At 39.4% G+C, this 21,733-nt stretch overlaps 1 pseudogene; it reads right to left on the bottom strand.

The window, feature by feature from the left end:
- Positions 1-20,996, bottom strand: part of LOC132238329 (small ribosomal subunit protein uS2B-like) — an 83,635-nt pseudogene extending 62,639 nt beyond the window's left edge.
- Between the last annotated feature and the right edge of the window lie 737 nt (positions 20,997-21,733).

The following is a 21,733-nucleotide window of genomic DNA, read 5'->3' as shown; positions in this document are numbered from 1 at the left end:
TTGCTCTATTCTTTAATGGTTTCCTGTGTGGTAATTAGCAGGGTCACCCTCAGACAGCTGGTACATTGTCATAAAACAAGTGAACAGATCAGCCTAGAAGAAAATGATAGCAATGAATTTTGAAGAAACTAAACACAAATTGCTAATAAGAACATGTTACTTTGTCCAGTGTGAATAGAATATATAAAAAAGTAAAAAAAAAAAAAAGAAATAAAAAAGAACCCTCCCCACACACAAAAACAAACATTTTTTTGAATTTTAATGTCTTCAAATCTAATCTTGATCATGATTGATCATGGATCTAATAATTTAGTAAATTCTTAAGCTTTGTGCTGACTCATGTTTATCCATTTAAACTTTGGGTAATCTGATTTCCTCCTTTTTTCTCTATACTATTTGCAGCTCAAGACTCTAGACAAGTCATGGTACAATACCTTTATACCCTGTGGTTCTGCCTATGCCATTTGAAGTCTCTTCAACAAAGAAGGACCTTTTAAGCCGTAAAGATAAAGAAATATTCACAAAATTACTAGAATTCTCAACCAGCATCTCCTTTCTTATAACACAATTTAAGTTTTAGAGAAAAATGTAGCTTTTTGTACAAACAATAATAGTAAGTATAGTATAATAATCTGGCTCCATGTACTACTTTTAAAAAAAATAATTGAAAGAACTTTCATGACTATTATACCATCCCCAAAATATGGAGGTATAGGTTTTTATGGTCACCAATTTTTCACTTGTAACATTCCTATAGAATTCTTATTTCTAAACTAGGTAATTGTCTTTATAATCATAACCAAAAGTGATATAGTATTTTGCTTTTATCTTTTCTTTCTTTCATATATGTTGTTTCACCAATATCATCTGCCTTTTATAATTCCCAGATCCATAGAACTGTTACCATATTGTTAACATTCTTACACAGGAAACAATCTTTTTTTTTGAGGATTAGCTTTCAGCTCTCTCATTTTTCCCGTAACCAATTTTGAGCTATATCATCCAGAAAAAGTCACCAAATGATATAAAATAACTTGTTTGTGATAGGTTGATTATATTAAAATTAATAATAAAATATTTTCTATGTACTTCTCAAATTTAAAAGCATAATTTAGATTTGTTTTTTTATACCTCAAAAGGAATACAAAATCAACTGTCCCTTTGTTTTGGTCCAGTCCCCTGGACAGCTTCTCCTCACCCTTAAATGTAGTAAACATACATGTGATATCTGGAAAAGAGTGATTTTCTACCCACCTTCCTTCTGCCACAGGGTCCAGCTAAGGTGCGTAGACTTCACTTCCTAAGTACATTCTGGGGATGTCACCTAAGTCAGAAAAAGGAAGTTCTCTTCTGAGTGTGGAAACTTATAACTTTGCTAAATCTCATTGGAATGTATTCTGTTTGAGAACAGGTGAAGAAGTATTGAAAAAATGGCAAAATAAGCTCCAAAAGGAGGCAGGAAAGCAAGCAATTGGTGTCATTAATGTGAGAGCTGTCAGGAATGTGGCTTGTAATAACAACAACAGATAGAGCTTTGTTCAAAGCCTGAACTCAAAGCTTCAAGAGTAAGCAGGGGAATGACATTCACATTGAGATGAAAATTGCAGCCAAGGACACTTTTACTTGTGTAAGAAGAGTGTATTCTGGTGTTTAGAAACATAAATTGAAATCCTGCATTTTCTCTTAGAAAGACTCACTGTGCAGAAAGTAAAACTTAAGCTTGTCCCTGACACAAAAGGAAAATGCAAAGGCCATTTCACTGGCTAAATGCTAGTTTTAGTGCAAAGGTAATCCTGTCTTATAGGGAATCTAAATTAGTAGGATTATTTCTAAGTTCTCTTGGAAAGACCTTTGTTTGTGAGGCAATGGAAAGTCTATAAAACAGTAAAGCCTTCCACACAGAAATATGCAGACACTTCTCCCTTATCCCTGAACATTAGGTAAACAGTTTCACGACTGTGTACTCTAGGGACAAGTGATGCCTTTTATAGAAATAAAAGACTGAAAGAGAATGTAAATTGCCAATAAATTTCAATTCTTCTCTCCTGGCACAAACAGGTTATGGGTTTATTTTTTCCATACAATTTTCTAGAGAATATTTTTTTTAATCCTTGTGCTATTGTATTAAAAGAATCTCAACCTTTAACAGAAGAATGTTTTGAAGACCAACCCTAACCCTAACTCCTTCTATTTGGAAACCCAAAACAATGGAGTTACAATACCCTGTACATTTGTATTTGCCCCTACCATAAATCTCTGGAGAATTCTATCATAGCTCTAATCACATTGGACAAAATTTACCTCTCTCTCTCTCTCTCTCTCTCTCTCTCTCTCTCTCTCTCTCTCCCCCTATATCGGGCACTCTGATGGCAGATATCATGTCTTCCTAGTGTCTACTTAGCTCAGTATCTTGAACAGAGCAGGCATTAAACAAAGGTTGAATTGCTATATTATCTTTGTTTGGTTATGCTATGTACACTATATTTAAGTTAAATACTTTCAAGCACTTCAGGTTTTAAGAGGATTTATTTCTCAAACCCTTTCCGGAATTCAGCGACATGTAGTATCAAGAATACTCCAATAAATGTTTTATGACTATGATAATAATGCAAAATATAGTTTGTGAGTTGTTTTGCCATTATTTTCAAGACCCATCAAGTCATCATGTCCTATTTTATAGCACAGTATTTGTGACTGGCTGGTACATAGTCTATGAAATCATTTGGGGAAGAAGTAAGTTTTGCTTGCTACACACCACACTATTTGTGTGATTCCACCTCAACCTCCTAGACAACTCTATTTAATAATAAAAAACAGACAAATATTAGTAACTGCAGTAGTTAATTAAAGAAGACAGAGATAATGTCATGGCTATTTCCCAGAGTATTCTCATTGCCTTAGAGATCTTAGCAATTCTCCCACCCACTCCATTGCCTTTCCAACTTTAGCACTACAATGGCTTGGACAAATCTCATGCTAGCTGGCTGAGTGAGAGTATTCCAAAATCACATGAACTCTCAACTATCACTCCACCATTGTCCATATGTTTATTCATTTAACTAATAGTTCTAAAGTCTTTGTATTATATCAGACATTTGTCTGAACATGACTATTGATTTAAAAGACAAATTCTTTACCATGTAGTTTACATGTAATATCAACAGACAGACAATAAATATATTTGGAATAAATGTACATTATATTAGATGGTGACAAGTATTATGAAGGAAAATAAACAGGCCGAGGTGACCATATAAATTACTATGCAAAATGGGAAGGTTTGAACATAAAAGGAAGAAGCATTTATAACAACACTAGAAGGCATAAACCAGAGTTGTCCCAGGTATCTAAGGCATTAAGTCACTCCGAGGGAGGTAAGAAATGTATTGAGGTACAAGAAAATGCCTGAATTTCCAGGATCTAGACATCTGAAAATTAAGGTATTGAGTAGCAGGGAATGTTTAGAGTACATTCACATGATAGATCATGGAATCATTATTATAACATTATGATATAGGTGCTATTATTATTTCATTTTGATGGGTCAGGAAAACATGCATAGGTACTTGATGCAGGATTTTCCTAGGGTCTCTGTTCTAACGACTGTGTGATTCTCTGGCCTCATCTGGATCCCTTTCTCCATTGGTTTAAAGTACCTTTTTCTCTCTCAAGGAGGCCGATGCATGTGATTCAATAACACTATTCTTGAATACATCCAAGTATGGTAAGTTAAAATAAAGATGCTTGATTCTGGCTATAATGACTGTGCAGTGAAGCTGGAGGAATACCCTTTACATGGGTCTTCTGTGGTGATTCAAGTTTCTGGATAGAGCCTCTGTGCATTGACCACAGAACTATGTTTTGTTTACCCCCATATCCCTCCATATTGATGTTTGCTGTATTGGCTTTAATATTATATTTTTTTTCATTTTTATATATACATACGAAGAAAACAAATACAGTCAGTTGTCAGACAGGTTTAGTTATATCATCACGTCTGTGCCTTTTTTGCTAGTAGTATTGGCTAGCAGAAGTGTACCTTGGAATATTTTCTCTAAGTGTGAGTTATTTTAAAAATATATTTCACTATTTAATGGTCAGAAGTAAACATATGCTTTTCACATATGAGTCAGTGGATATCAGCTTTTTCACTATAAAGAAATCAATAAACACTAGCAAGCTGATAATGAGATATTGGATTATTTATATTACACAAAAATAATAAGTACCTTTATAATACTTGTTATTGTAAGAATATTATCACATAAGCACAGACATATATTTTTGGTAGCATATAGCTGGTTATACTCCTTTTCAAAAGCAATATGACAGCACCTAGACACACAAAAATTTATCTTAAGAAAAATAAACAAACAATAATTAATTCTATTGGCATAAATAAGCAAAAGGTGAATAAAACTTAATGTTCTAAAATAAGGGGATGAATTAAGTCATTGAAATATCAACTCTATAGAATATTTTATAGGAATTAAAAATGATATGTTGGAAGGCTGTGTACCATCAAGGTAAACTGGTCTGATGTAGAATTACTAACCTGAAAAAGGAGAAAAGACAGTTTTATATGTTCTATAACTATCTTTGGGTAAACCATGGATATATTTTTAGGAATTAGAAGCAAACATTGCAAAATAAAATTAAAGTAGCTTTATTAGAATTATGAGACTGTGAGTAATTTTAATAAGTTTTCCCTATTATTGGAATATTGTATAATATATAGATTTTATATTTAATTGGTGATCACAAGGCTTATTCATGACTTAGAGTCACTAGAAAGGCAATTTATAGTTCTTAATTTTCTAAAGGCCATGCCAACTAAATTGTAGTCTTTTAATATTATACTTTTATTGACTTAAGGACTTATCATTTACCCATTTCTAACTTACAGAAAATAAATTGGAGAAGAACACATTACATAGAAAAACTGCTAAAGAGCTTTGATGACATATATAACATGTTATAGACTCTGATAAAGTGGTTTAACAGAAACATATTTCAAGTAAAATTCTATGGTTTGACATCCAGTACATTTATGCATTTTGAGGGGTGTCTATAGAATGTGCGGGTGCTCTGTAGAGAGATGGATAAATGTCTGAGAGAATGAGATAAGTGTCTCTGATAGTTCTTTACTGATAAAAGTTGAAGTTTACTTGTGTCCTTCAGCTCAGTTTTAAATTAATCACTCTGAATCTATGGTAGCCTTTCTATAAGTCCTGAACTTGAAACTATGTAAACAAACATATTTAAAATTGCTAGTTCTTTGCAAAAATAAGTATTTAAAGAAACAGGTAAGATTAGAAAATTGAAATATAAAATTTAAATATATTTGCATAAAGACTATAAATTTTGCCATTCAATATTTTTCTACAAAACAGCTCTTTGGTTTTGATGTTTAAAAAACTCTATGTAAATGACCTTTATTTAAAAGAAAATCTGCCTTATCAATGTATAAGAAATTCAGAAAGTACTCTTTGCCACTGTTGCATTTTGGAAGGTAATGAATTAAAGCATATGTTGACCTGTGAATGAAAAAGTCACTTCAAGATATGTGTATGTGGGTTCGCAATGATTAAGCATCCCTTTGCTCCAAATTTCCTTAGGAAGGCAGTCTGAACCTGGTGTTAATCATCTGGACAATAGCATGCAGGGGCATTTTCTAAGGGGCTTCTTCAGATAATTTTTTGAAGTCAGTTTGTTCTTGACAACTCCCTCCTTATATCAAGAAACTCAACCATAGTCAAGCTCTGATTTCAAATAAGGTTATTGAAACCATATCTACATTTCTTGTCAATCCAGTAAGGGATTCTTTCTATATTCAAAGCCTGGATTTGGAGAATGAAGGGTTGGGAGAGGAGGACATAAAATCGGTTTCATTTCTGTGTTTCATTCTTGGTGAACAGCCTTTTTTTAAAGTTAGCTGTTTAATTAGGACAATGTTAAAATATCTCTCACACTCAAATCTCAAAAACAATAATCATTTATTTGGCACTTTTACTAGAATGAAGATCAGCCCTAGAGTAACCATGGGAATGACCTCTTTAAAAAGTGATTAGAGTGCTCTTGTATTCCACTGAACGTATGTGCATTGCAACACATTTTTCCTATAAAATTAACAGTGAGATATTTATGGACAATTTGGACTAAATAGGTAGTAAGCAAGTAAAATAAAAAATTAAGGCAAATCAATATTTTTTGTGTAATAAGGGTAAGAGCATTTTGATGCATTTAACCTTAGCCATCCTAACAAGAACATTTGCTTAGTCTTTTTGATTAGGTTCTATGGCTACATTGATTGTGAAACTATAATAAAATCTTATTGAGACTTTATAACCAAATAAAATGTACTGATAAAGCTAATGTGTAACGAGTGATGGCAAATAATTTTTAAAGACCTCAGCAAATAAATAGACATCTATTTCCTAAACACTGTGCTAGGCACAATTGGCATACTAAAAGATGTGAATATATTTAACACCATCTATAATAGTGAGTTTATGTTATAGAAATATCCCTAGTACCTCAAGGAATTTAAGCAACCCATGATGTTAGAAATAAACAATAGAGGAGTTCATGATATTTGAATAGTAAAGGCATGTTTAATGACAAAGAGTGTACTTGAGTTAGGCCTTAAAGAAGGAGGAAATCAAGAAGCAAAGAGAAAAGAAAGTCATTGGGGGAGACTATGTGCAAAGTCAACAGGTGACATTATTGTAGTCACCTAGGAGGAAATTATTGTAGTTAAAAGAGCAAGGCTAATGATTAAACTTAGAATATGCCAGGAACCTTGATGACTGAAAAAGCCTAATAGGGATGATAATAATCAAAAAGAAAATCCAAGTAAATTAAGATATATTCAACCTCATTATAAGGAAAAATTAAAACAATAATGAGTATCCACTTTGCAATCATTATTTTAGCAAACATTAAACATTCAGAGAATACTAAATATTGGTGAAGATGTTGTTAACCAGGTAAAGTAAGGCATTATTGATGAGAATGTAAACTAGCATAGCCACTTGAGGAATTAATGAAATGACACTAGCTAGACCCTATCATCAAGAAATTCACTCCTAGCTTCATACATAGATGCAATGTTAGAATTTTGATGTGGTGGTTGTAGTTATTTTCTGAGACCAGGGAGTTGAGAGTAATTAAGTACCTAAATAAGAAACTTAAATTATGACTGAATAAGTAAAATGTGATGGGAAAGCCACCGAACCATCTGAAATGTTACACAGCCATACTGATAAATATCCTATATGATAAAAGCCTAGGTAGTGTCATGCACGACATCATCACAAGATGGTCACCACAAGATGGCTGCCACAAGATGGCTATCACAAGATGCCACCACAAGATGGCCAGCAGGGGAGGGCAGTTGTGAGCAATCAGGCCAGCTGGGGAGCAGTTAGGGGGCGCTCAGGCTGGCAGACAGAAGCACTTAGGGGCAATCAGGCAGGCAGGTAGGCGAGCAGTTAGGAGCCAGCAGTCCCGGATTGTGAGAGGGATGTTCCAGATTGGGGAGGATGCAGGCCGAACTGAGGGACACACCCCTGGTGCACGAATTTCATGCACCAGGCCTCTAGTTATATATAATCTACACTAATAAAAGAGAAAGATGCAAATTGACCATACCTTTGCAACACCCACCATCCAATCAGGAGTGAGTATGCAAATTAACCTAACAAAGATGCCAGGTAATTTGCATATGCAGACGCTGAGCAGCCGGGGTCAGGGCTGGATGCTTGCGTTGTCACCATGATGATCATGTGGGCATTCCACACCGCCCCAGCCACTCAGGACCTCTAGGCAATGTGGGAAGGCGGAAAGGTAGCTCTAGCCAGAGTGAAGGTGGTGCTGGCAGCCAGGGGAATGAAGGTCCATTCTTGCATGAATATTCGTGCATCAGGCCTCTAGTAAAATATAAATATATATTATTAATTTTAAACAAAAGGGAAAAGCCTGGCCAGGTGGTTCAGTTGGTTGATTGGAAAGTTCTCCCATACACAAAATGGTTGTGGTTTCAGTTCTCCATGAGGGTACATACCTAGCTTGCAGGTTCAATTCTTGGTCAGGGCAGGTATGAGAGGCAACTGATCAATGTTTCTCTCTCTTCCTTTCTCTCTCTAAAAGTCAATAAAAACATATTTTTGGGTGAGAATTTTTTTAAAATATAGTTTTGTTGATTTCAGACAGAAAGGGAGAGGGAGAGAAAATAGAACATCAATGATGTGAGAGAATCATTGATCGGCTGCTTCCTGCATGCTTCCACTGGGGATCGAGCCCACAACCCAGGCATGTGCCCTTGACCAGAATTGTGCCTGGGACCCTTCAGTCCACAGGCTGATGATTTATCCACTGAGCCAAACCAGCTAGGGCAGGGTGAGAATTTTTTTTTAAAAAATGAAGAAAACACATCAGGTCTATAATACAATCCAATTTGTGGAAATTTAGACTATTTACATATATTAAACAGTACCATCATGCAATTTTCAGGAATACATACAATGCTGAGATATACAGCAAACACAAGGAGTAGATACCTATAGTGGGAAGATGGTAAATTGAAGTAGGATTGTAAGACGAAAGAAAAATAAAATTAAGAGAGTGATTTGCAGATATTGAAGACAAATGAAAGAGGCCATTAAGTGAGAAGTACTCAACTCTCAACACCAGGAATCCCCCAAGAGAAAAGCCAAATAGCCACCCTGTATGTTTTCTTGGAATATAGTTATAACTCTATGCAAAAGAAATCACATTTGGTTTGTCATTATACTTTTTAATAATTTCTTTGTAAGTCTTTGCCTAGGTCGGCAGAATTATAACCCTAGTTGGGACCCTAGAACTTTTATGTTTTTCTTTTTTTTTTTAATGCAGTTCTGTAAAAAGCGGAAAAACACAAATTAGTTCAGAGCATGCACTGCATAGCAATCAATGGCTCTGGAGCAAAAAAATGCTGAGGGTACTAGGCCACGCTGAGGAAAAGAGAAATTACTCAACTTCTTCCAGGAATGTGGGTGAAGGCAGGTTGACACAGTAGGATGGAAAGTGGAGCAGTCCAATCTGTGCCGTTCTAGCTCTTTGCACGTGCCCATTGAAAGTTAATGACATGTGACTGCCGAGGAAGTATTCATTTTTTACCACTGAGATGCAAATTGTATCATGTCTCATTAAAGGCAACAGAGTAGGCTTCCTCCAGGTTCCTCTCTCCAGTGGTTGGCAAACTGCGGCTCGCAAGCCACATGCGGCTCTTTGGACCCTTGAGTGTGGCTCTTCCACAAAATACCGACTTCTGCGCATGGGCCATGAAGTTTCAATCGCACTGTACGTGCGCGCCTGCACGTGGTATTTTGTGGAAGAGCCACACTCAAGGGGCCAAAGAGCTCGCGAGCCACGGTTGGCCAACCACGGCTCTAACCTATTGGAATAATCGAGGGGAAAAGAGCTTTCATTTTACCTTCATCTATCTTCTTAAATAGAAAATAGAGAATGCAAAAAAAGAAATCCATAAAAAAAGATAAAGGGGTGTGGTAAAGAGGACATTCTTTTCCCTCGTGCCTCCCATGGTAACCCCATTATTTAATCATTCCTTTCTTGCCCAGCTCCTTTGGCTGAGTCTTGAGAGAAGAGGAAGGGAAAGGGCAGACCATAGGAAGTAGTCACCACATGATAATCCCCCTGTAGGAGGCAGGAGAGCTTAGGCTGGTTAAACCCCAAGATGATGATGGAGGCTGCAGCTCCCAGCTTTCCACTGGTTACAAATGATGGGCTGGAGGGGTGGAGGGAGTCCATGGGAGAAGAGAGCGACATCTGTAATACTTTCAACAATGAAGTTAATTTTTTTAAAAAGAATGATGGCCTGATCCCAAGCTGAGCAGGGGTATGGTTCCCAAGGGGAATGTGCCTTCACAGGTTCAAGAAGCTGAGGGACTGGCAATGACGGACAGTGTTCCCCAATATTCGCCCCAGTCTGTGAGGAGGCTCTTTCACAAGGTCATTTAATAAGTCAGAGGACCCCAGACATTGGTGTCATCAGCACCTTTTAATCTAGCTGCCTCAGATTCTGTTTGCTCTCTGAGTAGTCGCATGAAAACCCACTGCAAATTCTTCCTCCTGCTCCTGTCCTGCTCAAATCTATCCTTAGAGCATTTTCCGGGCCGTGTCACTCTCACTTTTAAGTCTCACTCTTGGCTTTATGCAAAATATCATCTTACATGTCAACCTCCAATGTAATGCCCCCATTCTAAACATCCTGATTATATTATAATGGTTAATATCTCATGCTGCTACCCTGCTTCTGTGATACAAGTCTACCCATTGATCCTCCCTTTAAGCATGCAAGTATTTGGGGAGCTGGGAAAATATCGTCTTGATGTGCTGATGAGGGGCATTAATGGGGAATTAACAGAGGACATCTGAGAGTGTGAGAGGTAAATTTGAATCCTCATTCATTTTCTTCAACACATATGGACTATTAATTGTTCTTATCAGAAAAATGACCAGAATGCCCTACACCGCTTGTGTAGCTTCTCGTCATGCCACTATGTCAAGGGGGTGTCAGGACATTGCATGAACTCAGACTGTCACTAAAAAGGATTATGATTATTGACTTTCATGTGAGTTGCTTACAATTTTGTACCTAATTACTATGCTGTACAATAATGATTATGTGGACCATTAAATGTTTCATTAACATTTTATGTCTTTTATTTGATTAGTACAGCAAACTCTACTCATGTGTGCTCAGTGATCATAGTTTATTAAATGTGCAACATGGTGTTCTGCCTAAAGAGCTTGATCTCCCCTAGTCTAGACATAAGGAAATTTAACAATATGTGGTTTTCTAACACTTCTTTTTTTATCCTTATGATAGGCACCAGAATTGTCATCCTATCTAATAAAAGAGAAACATGGTGATTGGCGTACAACCGCTACCCTTGCCATTGGCTAATCAGGGCAATATGCAAATTACCTGCCAGCCAAGATGGCAGCCGGCAGCAAGGCAGCTTGAAACTAACATGAGGCTTGCTTGCTTCAGTGACGGAGGACTCCAACGTTCCCTGCCTGCCGCTACAGGTCTCTGAGCTGCAACTCTAAGCAACTATGTAACAAATATAAAAGCTAAACAAAACCACAGTCTGCCGGGCTTCAGCCAGAAGGATTGCAACATTGTAAGCAAAGGACAGAAACCTACTTTCAGCAGAGGAGGCCAAAGAGCTGGAGCCAAGCCTCAAAGCTAAAGCTGGCCCAGAATAAAAAGAAAAAAAAAAAAGAAAAAAAGGAGCGGTTGGGAGCTTCAGTCACCCGCCAGCCTGAAAACAGCTGTCAGCCCCTCACCCAGACTGGCCAGGCACCCCAGTGGGGACCCCCACCCTGATCCAGGACACCCTTCAGGGCAAACCAGCCAGCACCTGCCCGTGCACCAGGCCTCTATCCTATATAGTAAAAGGGTAATATGCCTCCCAGCACCGGGATCAGCGGAGCCGCGAGGCCTCCCGGCACCAAGATCAGCGTGACAGGGGGCAGCGCCCAAACCCCCTGATCTCCCTGTGGCTCTGTGTGTGACAGGGGGTGGGGCCACAACCTCGCTATCCACCCTGCTCTGTTCTTGACAGGGGAAGGTGCCTCAACCCCCTGATCGTCCTGCGGCTCTGTGTGTGACAGGGCGCAGCGCCCCAACCCCCTGATCGGCCCTGCTCTGTGTGTGACAGGGTGTGGCACCCCCTCCCCCCACGGGCCTTGCTCTGTGTGTCACAGGGTAGAGCCATAACCTCCCCATCGGCCCTGCCCTGAGTGTGAGAGTGGAGGCGCCCCAACCCTCTGATCGGCCCTGCCGTGTGGGTGACAGGGTACAGAGCCCCAACCCCCTGATTGGCCCTGCTCTGTGCATGACAGGGGGCGGCGCCCCAACTCCCCAATCAGCCCTGCTCTGAGCCCGACCAGGGGCTGCACCTAGGGATTGGGCCTGCCCTCTGCCACCAGGGAGCAGGCCTAAGCCTGCAGGTCGTTATCTCCCGAGGGGTCCCAGACTGTGAGAGGGCACAGGCCGGGCTGAGGGACCTCCCTCCCCCCCACCCCCGAGTGCACAAATTTTTGTGTACCGGGCCTCTAGTATGAATATAATATAATGTAATGTAATATAATAATATCATATCATATCATATCATATAATATCATATCATATCATAAAAACTGACTTAAAGTAAGCATTCTGAAAAAAATAAATAATTTGGATATTGTGATAAATGGATTGAGTCACTGGGCATCTTAGTTCGAGGAGTTATTGGCATACAGCATGAGTGCAAATGCCCTAATTCTGAGTTTTTCAGTTCAGGTAAGTTGAGGTTATGTTCATTGGCAGCATACATTCAGAATGGTGACAACAAATGGAAGCATGTCCTTTTAAATAGCATAAGGTAATCTGGGCTTGTAAACTTTATACTACTCTATTCAGGCCTCTTATCAAATCTAAAAGATAGGACTCTATTTCACAGGTAAAACACTTCATGTGCCTGATGAAAGGTGATGTCATGTCATTGAATTGTGGTGATCAATTCAAATTCAGGCCCCAATAGCTAACGCTTTTATTTACTTATTTTAATTAGGAGCATACAAAATATTGCCAAATGTAAACCATCTTAAGGTGGTGACTTATATGGGCCTCGTCCAATAAGTTGAAGTCCCTAAGAAAAAAGACAGGTTTCCCAAAGAAACAATCTTGCGTCCAGACTGCACATAGAAAGCCTTTCTGAGTGGCCACCCTTGGACTCCAGCCTACATAGTCAACACTCTTGCCGGAATCCCCAACCAGCCAAGCTGCATTGTGGACTTTGAACTTGCCACCTGCCAGCCATAACAATTGCATGAGACAATTCCTTAAAATAACTTTTTTTTTTCTCCATCCTATTTCCTATTGATTCTCTTTAGAACCCTGACTAACACGATAGCCACTGCAGAATTCTATGAATTTTATCATAAAATAAATAGGAGTTGTCCAGATCATAACCAGTAATAATCAAAATATACAACATGTTTTCTCTTGAGGTCTCTCCTCACTTGTGATCAAATCAATTTCTGGGCAAAGATCTCAATTAGAATCATCATTAGCAAAGGTTCATTAAACATGGATATATGTAATTTTACCCTGAAAGTTGTTATACAAACAGAGGAGACAGCTTGTGACGTTCTTCAATCCATGATCTATTTTATTTTTTAAAAAATATGACCCTTCAATCCAATTGAGTTAGACAGCCTCTGGTCATGTTTGCACTGTGTGAAATTTAGCTCTGGCCATTGCTTATTGGGCCCAAAATAGGTACCCATGGCAGGCTGCACTCACTGTCTTTCTCTTCTAGGAATCTGCAGGTAGGTTTCAATGTCTGTAGCCTCCGTAAGTCTTCTCAGGAATGAAGAGAAAGCCAATTTCAAAGAAAAAGAAGACAAGGATAAAGCAAATGTATTGAAAAGTAGAGACAATTCTTTCTGGGGATTCATAACAAACAGAGAAAATAAGATCCTAAAACCAGGTAATTTGAATTTAAATTAATAATTGCATTTAGTAAAAATTGAATTTATATTAACCGGACTCAGTTTCTGAAATTTGAGTATATATCTTTCTTTAGATTCCATGAAATATCTCATTAACCTTATACTAAATTACTTTTGCCTTTTCACCCTCTTTTTACATTTTTGTTTTCTTCTTCTTGTGCTAATTTGAGTGCCTTAATCATAAGAGCTGAGATTAAGATAGACCTGCATGTTTTCCTTTTGATAAAATTAACTTATTTTTTTTATCCTTTGTTGCCCTATATTTCAATTCTTAAGCAATTTGAAGAGATAAAATCAGTGCCTTTACTTTTAATTCTCTGTCACTTCATGAGGCTCATCATTTTTCCCAAACAGCATTGAATGTATTAACACACACACACACACACACACACACACACACACACACACACACACTAACACACACCTCAGATGATGCAAAAAACAAACAAACTGGTTTTGTTTATTATTGATCGTTTTAACTAAGAACTTAACAACAAAGGGTCACAAATAAAACTGTGGAAAATCTGGAATTGATCATATTTTTAAACAGCTGTAAATAGTCCAAAATGCTAACTGAGAATAATGGTTCAAAATAATTAGTATAGAAAATTTATTGAAGGAACAACCAAGATGGTGGCATAGGTAAACACCTGTGCTTGATGCTTCTCATAACCACATCAAAACTCCAACTAAAGAACAAAACATCGATTATCCAGAATGACAGGAAAGCTGGCTGAGTGGAAGCTCTACAACTAGAAGGAAAGAAAAAAGCGCATTGAGACTGGTAGGAGGTGCGGAAGTGTGGAGGTATGGAGGCGCATGCAAAACAGGCTGGCAACTGGGTGCACTGTTGTTTTTCAATCGGGAGAGAGATACAAGCTCCCAATTGCTCTGAACTCCAGTTCTAGGTGAGACTTTGGGGACCCAGACTCATACAGGAAGAAAATGGACTGTCTGACATTGGGCCTGAACACAAGGGCAGCTTTCTCTCAGAGGTGCTCCCAGCAATTATTGTTCCTGCACAGGGCCACAGGACACAGAGACCCGGGGACCTCTCCAGTGCAGGGCTGAATGGCAGCCATTGCTGTTTGCTCTTCCCTGGTGATTCCCTGAGACTCCGCCCCACCCAATTTACAACTCCATCCAAGCTATGCATGATGGCTTTTGCATATGAATGCCCTCTCCTTTTGCAACCTAAAACCTAACAAACTGAAGCTGGGTCAGAGAGTTCCAAAGCTTACAAAAGAAGGCCTAAGGCCCCTCAGCAGCAGCCTGCATTGCTTCACAGCTGGGCCTCATCTGGGTACTTCCAAAGCCAAAACAAAGAGAAGGAATCTGCAGATCTCTCTGTAGCTCCTGCTGGGTGGCCTCAGGCAGTTGCTGACTATGCACCTCTTTGGAGATCCAAGAGCCAGTGTACCCAGTGGTCAGAGTGAGACCATACCAGAGTACAACTCTTCACATCCATAAGCGACACACTCAAGAGGCAGAATCAGTGAGCACCAAAGCCCCACTGCAACAAGTCCTGTTCCATAAGGGTGGCTCCAGCACAGCATTTCTCCCATTGTAGACACAGCTGGTCCTCACAGCCAATTGACCTGGAGGTCAATTCCTCCCAGTGATACCTACAACAATCAAGGCTTAACTACAACAAGACTGTTCACACAGCCCACAAAGGGGTGCACCAAGAGTGTCCAACTCAGGTAATTGGGGAGGCTGAGCCACTGGGCCCTATAGGACACCTAGAACACAAGGCCACTCTATCAACACAGGGAAGCAGCCAAAATCTGGAGACAAAGAAACATGTCACAAATGAAAGAAATAGAGGAAAGCAAACTGCTGGAATATAGAGTTCAAAACCGCAGTTATAAGATTACTCAAGGATCTTCTAGAAACCTCCAAGAAATTTATTGAGACCCTCAAGGATATGAAAAAGGACCAATCAGAAATTAAGCATACACTGACTGAAATAAAGAATAATATACAGAGATCCAACAGAAGACTAGAGGATCCCAAGAATCAAGTCAAAGATTTGAAATATGAAGAAGCAAAAAACACCCAACCAGAAAAACAAAAGAAAAAAGAATCCAAAAATATGAAGATATTGTAAGGAGCCTCTGGGACAACTTCAAGCATATCAAAACCCAAATTATGGGGGTGCCAGAAGAAGAGTGAGAGAGTAAGATATTGAAAACCTATTTGAAGAAATAATGACAGAAAATATCCCCTACCTGGTGAAAGAAATAGACTTACAAGTCCAGGAAGTGCAGAGAACCCCAAACAAGAGGAATCCAAAGAGGACTACACCAAGACACATCATAATTAAAATGTCAAGGGCAAAAGACAAAGAGAGAAACTTAAAAGCAGCAAGAGAAAAACAGTTATCTACAAGGGAGTACCCATATGACTGTCAGCTGATTTCTCAAGAGAGACTATGCAGGCCAGAAGGGAGTGGCACGAAATATTCAGTGACGAATAGCAAGAACCTACAACAAAGATTACTCTACTCAGCAAAGCTATCATTTCAAATTGAAGGTCAGATAAAGGCTTCACAGATAAGAAAAAGCTAAAGGAGTTCATCACCACCAAAGCAGTATTATATGAAATGCTGAAAGGTATTCTTTAAGAAGAGAAAGAAGAAGAAAAAGGTAAAGATAAAAATTATGAACAAAGTGACAACAAATACATATCTATCAACAAATGAATCTAAAAATCAAATGAATAAAATATCTGTTGAACAGAATAAACTGGTGAATATAATAGAATCAGGGACATAGAAATGGAGTGGACTGACAATTCTCAGGGGGAAGAGGATGTGGGAGGTGCAGGAGGAGATTGGACAAAAATCTTACACCTATGGACGAGGACAGTGGGGTGGGGGGTAAGGGCATGGGGTGAGATGGGAACCAGGTGGAAAGGAGCTAGTGGGGGGCGGGAAGAGGAATAAATGTAATAATGTGAACAATAAAGATTTATTTAAAAAAGATAATTTATTGAGGAAGGCAATAAAGTGATTAGAACTTAAATTTGATAGCATTTTAAGTAGGAGCTAGATGTGGTGAATAAGTAAACATTTCTTATCCATTTTCTAGACCTCACCCAATCTTATCCAATCCAAAAAGGACCTTCACTCTGAGCAATGCAAGAACTTAGTAGCAGCAAATCAAGAAAGCATAGGGTTACTGCATGGCAACTTTGGAGACCCAAAGCTTTGTGAGATAGAAAGTCAATACCCTGAACAATTACCCAGCTTATCCATTGCTTCAGTTTAATCAAGAAACTGTGTGGATAGTCTACTTGAAAGTGACCAGGGCTTTCTCAAAATAGAGGTTTATATTGGGAATAATCTCTTCTGTTCCTGATACATGGTTTTCTTTTATTACAAAAGTTGAAAAAAAAGCAAAATCTTGACTCTTCCCCAGAAAAATTGTTCCATCTCTGAAGCAGTAGTAACAAAGTGTTTGTAAAATATGCTATATAAGAGATAATGTTTAAGAAGAGCAAAAATGAGAACTACCAATTTTACTAGTCCAGAAAGGACATGCTATAATGACATTAATATATGAAAAAAATTAGGGATGAATAGTGTTAGGCAGTGAATATGTTATTTCAGATTTATGTAACAAAACTTTCAATGAGCCAATCAGATCTAAATGTTTCTGAATAATAATTACACTGACACCAGATATATGTATTTAGCTGATAAGTATATCAAAATTTCTTTAAAATAATTCATAAGTGCCTCACCATTTCACAGGCTGAATCTCTGAAGCACTGTATTTATTTAAAAAGAATCTTCTAAAGATGTTCTTGAATGCATGGCCTTGGCTGCTTGCCTATTCTAAAAAGCTTTGTATTTATAGGGTTCCAATCATTTACATTTAAATGAAGATGTCTATGTAGCACATTTCACTAAATAACAAGTTGTCTTTCATGGATATGGCTTTGGTTGTTTATTTGTACTATGGAAACTATGGCATCAAGCATTTCCTGTGCAATTCACAAAAGCTTAGTATGATTTGATTCCAATATCAATCCTATATAATAAAAGGCTAATATGTAAATTGACTGAACTGCAGAATGACCAGTCGCTATGATGCAAGCTGATCACCAGGGGGCAGACGCTCAATGCAGGAGCTGCCCCCTGGTGGTCAGTGTCCTCCCACGGGGGAGAACCACTCAGCCAGAAGCCAGGCTCATGGCTGGCGAGTGCAGTGGCGATAGTGGGAGCCTCTCCCACCTCCGTGTCAGCGCTAAGGATGTCTGACTGTGGGGAGTGGGCTTAAGCCATCAGTCGGACATCCCTCGAGGGCTTCCGAACTACGAGAGGGCACAGGCTGGGCTGAGGGACTCCCGAGTGCACGAATTTCATGCACTGGGCCTCTAGTATCTTTATAAATCCTCAATGAAGGAAATCAGTCTCAAAATCTAGCCCAGTTGCAGTGCTTCATGTTTGAATAAAGGGCAATGTTGAGCACAATATGGCATCCACTCTACAGACTTGTCCTTTGCACCCGCATTCATCTCCATGCACTCACAGCTTAGTGGTCTCAAGGAAGTCTTAAATTAAAAAGGGAATTAACTTAAAGGGCATTTCACATAACACTTTCTATGGCAAGGGCAATGAAACAGATGAGAAATGGACTATCTTCAATGCAGTGTTATAGTATTGGCCACGCCTTAGGCAACCCTATACCATAGGTGGCACTAGCAGCAACAGTAGTGGTGGCATCAAGGTCTGATGACTTGGATTAAGTTTAGGTGGGGTTGCAGTGCCTCTATCTTTACTATAGCGGTTTCCTTTCATCGAGCTCTCATGGATGCATAGCACAGAGTTGGAGCTTTCAGGCTGCTGCATAGCAGCAGCTCTCACCACTCTGACAACATGACCCAACATTCAGGTGACTATGACTATAGAATCAGCAAGACAAGGCAACTTAACAGCCAGCCCCAGGGGCAGGAATAAAGATTCCTTCATGAGGCTGAGAAAAACAGGGCCTTCTGAAAATGTTTCAATACTTGGTGCACAGCCTTTCATCTACTGCAGTCTAAACATCACTCCCTCAGAGAAGACTTCCCCATCCCTCTACATATGCTTCTGTGGTGCTACATTATACTCCTTCAATAAACACATCACACTTTTGCTTGTATAGTACCTACCTCCTCTTCTAGTTTGTAATTGGCAGGAGACCATTTACCTGGCTTGTCTTATTCGTTGCTATATCCCCAGAGCCTGGAATAGGGGCTCAAAACCTGTTTATTGAATTAATAAAAGGGTTATCTTGGATGGGCCGATCCCAATGTCCCTAGATGTCTTCCATATACAATGAGCAAAGAAAGCAATCTTGGATATGGATATAATAGAATGTTCTTTAGTACATAAAGAGGGGCAGAGCTCTCTTTAAATTATTAAGAGGCATAGAAAGCTCCTATAAAAGAAGTTAAGCTATACCCTTAATCAGGACTCATACACATATGCATTTGTCTAGGGGTCTGATCTATAAATGGCAACAATGGTGTTAGGAGAGTGTAATGGTGGAACCAGAGCAAGTGGGATGTAATAAAAATCACCTTTAATGAGATAAAATCACCTTTAATCCAAATGTTCCCTGAGCCCGTAGGTATGTGGACCTTACATAATGTCAGTTAAACAAATTGTCCTTGGATCTATTGAAAAGAGCCCCTTTTCATGCCAAGAGAAAGGACCACAATCATATCTATTTGTAAATATCTCTAGAAATGTCTGTGTGGGTGGGTAGGAACAGAGTATTTTCATATAAAATCAGAGCTGATATTTCTCATCTTTGGCTAAAGCTCTTCCAGGCACTGGTGTTGTTTGGCCCTGGACCTCATAATCTGTGTCAGATACTACGCTAATCCCTCAGAAACCAGTGGTGATGGAAACACAACAACATCCAAACAAAACACTATTTCTGCCAAGGAACGTTGTCTAGTAGAGGAGACGGACATGAAAACAGACCATTTCAAGCCTAACTGATAAGTACTGTTATCAGAAGAAGCATAGAAGACATTAGGAGCAGAGAAAAGTCAACCACTGTATTACCAAGGAGGGCTTCTCAGAGGAGGTGGCATGGCTGAGACCTATCAAATGAGTAGTACAAGGTTACACGACCAGGCCGAATGGGGAGCCTGTGCGATGGTTGGTACAGCATAGTGTCCTGGAGAAATGCCAGTTGTCCAGTGCTGAGAAGGCAAGGCCAAGGTAGCAAAAAGGTGTAGGCAAGGATTGGGAGATCAAGCCAGGCCACAAGGGCATTGGAAGCTGTGGCAAGAGGCTGCACTTTACTCTGGAAGCACTTGAAATGCTCTAAGAGTTTTAAATTGAGGAGTGATGGCATTAGCTATGCATTTCAGAACGCTGACTCTGGCTGTAGAAAGTGAAAAATAATAGAGGATTGAAGACTGAATGCAGCAAGTCTGGAGATGAGGCAGATAGTGACAATATCAATGGCAGATGGGAGTGGTCTGAATGCCAAGACAGAGAATATGACAAGTTTGTAGCAGTCTCAAGTGCTGCTACGAATTTGTTGATTGATTTGAAGGGATAAGACAGAGGAGAGATATTTGCTTAGGCATCTGGGTGAGCAAGGCTTTTCTGACTGCAGAAGGAGAATCCACAGGGACTGAATGAGGTTGGCCCATGGCTGGAATGTGTGCAATGCAAACCTGCTGCGTGAAAAGGGCCCAAGGAAGACACCGACAGAAACCTCTGTGGTGCTGAATGAGAAGCCCCTGCCATTCACAATTCTTCCAGATTCAGCTCCAGCCATAATACTGCTCTCTTAAAGACTTAACAGGCAGATTTTCGGGGAGTTTGCGTGCAATTACTCCCACCTACCTCTGCAGCACCAACTTTGCTCACATCATCTGCTTAAGAAAACACGCCCCTTTCCCTGAGCACACAACTTCCCTGGAGCTTGCTCTGGTGGCTGCCCTCTGGAGTACTTTTTCACATTTGTGGACACTATTGCAACTGAAGATGGTTTGTGCCACCCCCCCCCCTTTTTAAATTTCATAGAAACACAGACTCAATGGGACAAGGACTAAAACCACTTCCCCATGTATTTGCATCTGGCGCCTCAGATTCAGGCTCTTCCCCTGTCTCAGAAGATGAACCCACCCACTTCTTCCCTGGATCCAGCGCCTCTCGCTTTCTGCCCCAACGTTGCCTTCCTGTTCTCTGCAAATAATATTTCCAGTTATCTAGCTTCTTAGGAAAAATGCCTTTTAGCCCTTGATCCCTTGATTTTGCTTACCGTAAAATCCAATCCAGCAAGCCTTGTGAACTCATCACCAAAATATATCCCCAAACCATCCACTTTTGCCACTTCATCCGCCACCGCTAGCCCAGCTACCATCACCCACTGCAAACACCCCACTGTGACAGCTTCCTCCCAGGTCTTCCTCATGCTGGTCCTGACCCCTCGGGCTTGTTTTTCATACAGCGGCAGAGTAATCTTATAAAGTCCGCATCTGAGCACATCAGTCTACTGCTCAAATCCTCCAATGACCTCCCCTTAGACCCGAATGAAATCTAAATCCCTTTCTATTGCCTGCAAAGCCCTACAAAAACTGGTTCTGTTCTTTCTCTGCATTAACAATATACAACTCTCCCCCAAATCAAACAAACAAAAAACCCCACAATATACAACCCTCCCATCCATGGGTTCCGGTAGAAGCAGGCCTTTTTCCCTCTTCTTCAAATTCTCATTTCTGCTTAAGGACTTCCTTACTTCTCTGCATAAAACAATCTGTCTGAAGGCCTAAAAAGACTAGTGTCCCCAGTTCACTGAGGACTTCACTTAAAATTTTAACATATCATTTAGAATTCAACCAGAGAAGCGGCAGAAAATAAAAGAAAGAGAAAGAACATATATAGGAGTAGGGCAAAAGTAGGTTTATAGTTGTTTCTATGGAAAAAGACATGCAGTTTATGATTATAATAATACAAAATAAACAAACAATGTTTTGTTTACACAGAACTGTAAACCTATTTGGCCCCACTCTGTATATACACACAAAGAGAAAGTATCTATATCTATTGAGAAATATTTTAGAAAGAGAAATATGTCAACATATCAACATTTAGAGTTCTATCAGAAAAGTAGCAAAAAAAAATGTGTGTGTGTGTGTGTGTGTGTGTGTG

The sequence above is a fragment of the Myotis daubentonii genome, chromosome 1, assembly GCF_963259705.1.
Source record: "Myotis daubentonii chromosome 1, mMyoDau2.1, whole genome shotgun sequence".
In the NCBI taxonomy this organism is placed as follows: domain Eukaryota; kingdom Metazoa; phylum Chordata; class Mammalia; order Chiroptera; family Vespertilionidae; genus Myotis; species Myotis daubentonii.
This window is presented reverse-complemented; position numbering and strand designations above follow the sequence as displayed.